The sequence below is a fragment of the Giraffa tippelskirchi genome, chromosome 1 (genome assembly GCF_054371585.1).
Source record: "Giraffa tippelskirchi isolate mGirTip1 chromosome 1, T2T-mGirTip1v1.2.pri, whole genome shotgun sequence".
Lineage (NCBI taxonomy): Eukaryota > Metazoa > Chordata > Mammalia > Artiodactyla > Giraffidae > Giraffa > Giraffa tippelskirchi.
Genome location: NC_137275.1, coordinates 169,889,054 through 169,895,053, shown reverse-complemented (window position 1 = coordinate 169,895,053; position 6,000 = coordinate 169,889,054). Strand labels below are relative to the sequence as shown.

At 37.2% G+C, this 6,000-nt stretch overlaps 1 long non-coding RNA gene across 1 annotated transcript in view; it reads right to left on the bottom strand.

Moving 5' to 3' along the window:
* Positions 1-2,252: 2,252 nt before the first annotated feature.
* LOC145512280 (uncharacterized) overlaps positions 2,253-6,000 on the bottom strand; it is a 265,655-nt gene continuing 261,907 nt past the window's right edge. The window contains exon 4 of the long non-coding RNA XR_014058450.1: positions 2,253-2,513. This is a non-coding gene — a long non-coding RNA (uncharacterized LOC145512280). The remainder of the gene's footprint in view (positions 2,514-6,000) is intronic.

Genomic DNA, 6,000 nt, shown 5'->3' with positions numbered 1-6,000 from the left:
AAACTCAATAAATATGTTGACTTAATTATTTAATCCCTATGTTACAACCAAGGAAACAGGTTTAGAGAGTTTAAGCAGCCTCCCCTTAATCACACAGGGGCTAAAGAGACAAAGTCAGGACTTAAACCCAAATGTCTGACAACTCAGTCCTTGAAATACTGGCGCTGGAAGGGACTTTGGAGAATATCTTGTCTAACAGCTTGATTTTACAAATGAAGAAAATGAAGCTCAGGATGGTGAAATGACACATCCAACTCATTTGTTTTGACCTGTATTATAGGGCCAGTTCTATAATTAGCTAGGTTGGTAAGCTTACTCAAATTACCGCTGTCCTTCATTTTCCCTATCTGTAAAAGGAGCTGGTATGTCTTGGTGGCATTATTTAAGCATTCCTTCCAGCTCAGAAATCTGATTCTTCCTTTCTAAGTTTGCTCCTGACTCCTCTCCTCATATTTTGGGATTAGAGAGAAAACTAAATTGCACTTTACATGGTTTGTTCTGTACTTCAATAAAGCCACTAGAAGAAAAAAAAGTGAGGAAGAATAGTAGTTTCTCAAGTTTTATGTACTTTAGGAAGAGTAAGAGTGCCACCGCAGAAGCCCCCTAAAGGGGAGATAAAAGTTATATCTCCAGCTTCTAGCCATAGTTGAAAAAAATGTGTCTATAATAGTCATTTAGAGGAAATATCATTATCAATCCCTGTAATGAGGCGATAAATTGAAAAAGAAAGGGGTAAAAATAATGTTCATGGCAATGTAACTGAATATAAAATTCCTTGGTGTGTTTACAAGAAAATGAATAACCCCACAGTTCTGTGGGTTTCACTTTAACTGCTGGTGAAAAGTGACTGATATTGCAAGAAGACAAACCATTCTTATTTACACTCAAAATGTCAAATTCCATTTGCACTCAAAATGCCATCACCTTGCATAACTCTATCAACTTAACCCCCACCGAAAACAAAAGCTAAAAGCAGAATATGAAGAGACCTGGTATATAAATCCACTCTCTTGTCTCTGCACCCTTAATGAAACACCCTGATTTCCTGCAACCATTCCAAGATGGAAGTGTTTTGAATTCTAAAATAGCTTAGCACCAAATGTGTCATAATTATCTGAAACTATATTTAGAATGATGAAGTTTGCCATGAAATCTAAAATATGCTTCAAATGTCAGTCTTATTTTTAATTAATATGCCAATCCACCTTTGTAAAGATCAAGTTTTATAGTCTCCCAGTGCTGAATAACTTGGATGCTGTTTGTGCGTCTATGTTTAATCTCACAATTATGATAACGTAGTTCTCCTATAGATCCTTCCTTCTCCTACAGATTGTCAAAGGAAATCTGATTTCACCCCAGTAGTATATTTTGTCTATAAAACCAAACGGTATGAAATGAAAGTCTTGTCATACTGGTCACAAGTTAACAAAATCATTTTAACACCATCACATTTACCATCCTTATGAACTTAAACTTGTTGTCAGAGGGCAATATGGTATAGAGCTTTACTCCACCTGCTTCTTTTTACTTAAATTTCAGGGTAATAGCAATGGGAGCCCCAGATTTTAAAGAAGTATACACTTTAAAGTATATAATGAGTTTTAAACACTAGCCAAATAAAAAAATGCTTCACTTATTTCATATTCCTTTTTAGGTATCTTCCATGTTTCTGCTGAATTTTTAATATTTAATAGAAAAATGTTATTCACATGGAACCCCAAATTATAACAAGACCGTTACCTTCTCAAATTGCCATGTATGAATACAAAGTATACCTTTTGATACTGCCTTTCTGACCTTTACAGACTCATTTGGAGAGAAAGAGAGACGATAATTTGCTGGAAGCTCCACACACATTATCTGTGAACTGAACTGGTGTCTTGAGACTTTTCTGCCATTGCAAATAGCAACATATCAGTTGTAGACTAGATAAGGTTGCCAAGATAAACAAGAAAAGTGCAAAATTTAGAGTGTTTAGAAACATTTTTAAGCAACTTGACATAGTAATTTTTTTCACCTATAAAAATTTAGGTAAGTGCTTTATTTATTTTAGTTTACTATTATTAGCAATTTGCTTTTACTGAAACCTTAAAAAGGTATTCCTCAGTCAGTTGGAAATTCAAAATGTGATACTTCCCCGGTGATAATTTGAAAACCATTGTCATAGACAAATGTCTTAGTTCGCTTGTTATGAAGAACCATGTCAGTAGAAATAGAGATAACAAACAAACCCCCAAAGCCTTTAGTGTATGTGAGAAGCCATTGGTGTATGTTGCTAGGGCAGTGATACTCACTTGGTTCTTGCTCAACTGACCTGAAATAAAACAGGTGAACTTTGGACTCAGGTCTCCTGCAGCATCATGGTGTTGCCAAGAACAGAAACTTCAAGTGATCATTTGGTTAACAGTTCTCAAGATTATAAGGCTGAAAGGCATCACTCTGTTCTCAGGTCACAATGTAGACTTTACATCTCTCCTTTGATGTGGCTGAGTATCTGCTCACCCTTTCTTACCCTTAAGAAGACAAAAATAAATATTAGAAGACTCTAGTATGCTTTTAAATACCTTTTAAATTAGCAAACACCTGTTGGGGTGTTTGCTAATAAATTTATCAGTCAATATCCAATGCACACCTCATATGTGCCAGATAAGACACTAGGTGCAAACACCTTGCTCTCGCGTTATTTTAAGGAAATGATGCTGTGAAATTTATAGCAGATGGCATCTGACCTTTAAAGTATTGGAAAAGACTTATTTAGAGGACATGTTCTTTAGCTGGAACCTGAGGATGACTAGGAAAGCAGTGAAGAGTGACAGGGAGAGTTGTCCAGGCAGAAGAAAACTAGGTTAATTCTTGCTTCCACAGAGCCTGTTTTATTGTGTGTGTATTCACTTCTTAATGAAAAACACTAGCCCCACATAATTATATAATTGATCCTTGAACAACACAGGTTTGAACTACATGGATCCACTTATACATGGATTTTTTTCAATAGTAAATACTATTGTAATACACGATCTAAAGTTGGGTGAATCCACAGGGAGAGTTGACTAGAAGTTAAATGTGGACTTTTGACTACGTGGAGGCTGGACGCCCCTAACTGCATGTTGTTCAAGGATCAATTTTAGTGATTTTAATCACTAAAATCTTGCTCTTAGCTTCTACATATCCCCTGAACTCTTTTTTTGTTTGTTTTTTAATTTCTCCCATCAACATCTATCCAGTTCTAAAATGTTATTTAAAGCAGTGCTATACCAGCAAGCATGGGCAAGACTTAGGTATTTCTTTAATCTATACAGCTTCCAAACCGACACTTTCACAAACTCTCTTTTATCCAGCTTTCAGTTGCTGCTTCTCAAATCCCTGCCGCCAGTAAGATTCTTAATGTGCAATGAACTTCAGCCTGACAGTTCCTATATCTCAAGCTCTTGCTCCATTTGGCCTGGGTGGGATCATTTCTAGATGCAGAGGTGGACCATATGACCCAGGCTAGGCCAGCTAAACAATGCACTTTGCTGATACAATGTGACAGGCTTATGAGAACCAACAAAAATGATGAACATTTCCAATATAATAGAAAAAAGAATGAGAGATGGAGAGAAACATTTTTTGATTATGTTGTTTCAATCTCCAATACAGACTTTCTTTTTTTCTCAAAATATATTTGCCATATAACATTGTAAAACTCTAAGATATATAACATGTTGATTCAATACATTCATATATTGTAGTATGATTGCCATTGTAGTGATAATTACCACCTCCACCACATCCCATAATTATCATTGCTTTTCAGTGGTTGGAATAATTATGATCTAGTGTCTTGGAAAGTTTGATGATTATAATGTAATATTGTGGTCTATATTTACTATACTGCACATTAGATCTCTGGGGCTTATTTACTACCAGCTGCAATTTACACCCTTAAACACTATCTCTCCTATCCCCCCTCCCATCCCCTGATAACCACCATCTTACTCTGTTTTTACAAGTTTGGCTTTTTTAGATTCCACATATAGCTGATATTATACAGTATTTGTCACTCTTTGTCTGACATCTCATTTAGCCTAATGTCCTCAAGGTAAGGTCCATCCATGTTGCAAAGGGCAGGATGTCCGTGTAGACATTCTTGCAGCCAAATGTATTCCTGGAATTATTCATTAGAGATAATGATCTCATCTTTTTTTTTTTCTTAGTGTGTTTTTGGGTTGGGTTTTCTTTCATTTGCAAATTTGAGTCCTAACTTCCATGTATCTATAATCTATGTTACTCTTTCAATTTGTATATTAACAGCAGGTGTGTGAAAAGCAGTGACCAAAGTCCTGAAGGATCCAACAGAAGACAAGGTTATCACATTTCAGGAAGAGTGAGGTGTCAATTCACTCCAGCCAAAGGCCAGTAAGTACGCATCTGTGGATGAACAAACTGAGGATTTATTAGCAAAGAAGAGTATCTACCATAAGGAAATATGGGTATCTTAATAAGAGAGGATTAGAGAGGATTTACAGTATTTTGAGGCTGGGACTAAGGAAGTAGGAGCTTTCTGGATTGAGGGCTGTCTGAAAGAGGCAACAATTTTATGACAGGCTATCTCAATAAATTGTATCTATAAGAAAGGCAGTCTAAAGTGAAATGCAGTTGGTAAAGAAGGGGCAGTCCTTCATTTTAGCCAAGAAAGGTGATATTTGGTATTCTGTGGATTGCACAGTGATTTTATTTATTGAAAAAATTATGAAGTGGGCTCTAGTTTTCTCATTTTTCCGGACCAAGAGTGCTCCTGCCTGACGCTTCCATTCTGTGAGATTGTTTATGTCCAACTGGAGAACAGCTCATCTAGCTGTGAGTATCAGGCCAGCTTCTAACACTGAGGACTGCCTGTGAGCATCAGACCAGTTCCAGGGTGTTTCTCTCTTTCTTGGAAGATAAGAGATGCAGAGTCACAGTGTAGGGGGTCTATACCCCTTTTAGTTTGAACTTGGCACTTCTGTTCCCAGCAGCCACTCCCTGCACCAGCAGAATAGGAAGCTGTCCACCTCATTTTGTTTGGAGAGGGCTAAAAATGCTTTGGTGTAACACCTTACTTTTTCTGTAGCTGAATAATGACAGAATTCCCATTAACAAGGACCAAACTTTTTCACAGTCTAAGGAAAGAAATGTCATAAAATTCAAATTCCTCCAGTAAAGGCAACACATTATTTAACTCTGACCTCTCCCAATAAAGAACTGGTGACATACAAGACAGGGAGTATTTTGATGATTACTCCAAAAGGAACTATAAAGGAATCTCATTCCTTGACTCAGCATAGCATTCATAGAGGAATACTAAGTTCTTCTTTCCCACAGAGGGAGGTGACCTCATACTCTTTGAGGATTCCTTGTTCTTCTCCCCCACCTATCACACAAGGGACCACCAGCAGGTAAAAGACAGACAGAAAGGGTAATTTGAGACCCAGCTATCTACGAACCATGAGGTTGAGCCCTCACCTTAAGGAAACAGGGCTTCATGCTTTGTTACATGTACTGCAGAGCTGACAAGAAATGCAACAGGTCTGCCAAACCCAAAATCTTTCTCCCACAAAGTTTAGGGCCCTGTAATACTCCTGTGTCTACTACAAACTTATCTCTTTAACTTCTGCTTGGTCTTTTGACTTCTTTCCTTCCTTCTATTGAACACATCATCATGCCATAGTAATTTCCCTTCTGTATGGTCCTTTGCCCTCAATAATGACCTCAGGCCAGAACACATAGGAAGGTATTGGACTAATTTGATTTCTCCCAGAAGGTTCTATCCCTCTCCTGCCACTTCTCATTTTCCTTCTGCTCCTGAAATAGGTGTCAACTCATCTTAGCCATATTTCTTCCTATTTACCTTATGAAGAAAAGACTGGGGTTGAAAGACATAAGTGTGATTTATTTTATTTTGTTGCCAGAAAGATCTATTTATATTGTATGACCCATTTCATCCTCTTTAATCTTTCTTTCTAATTCATCTTCTCCAAC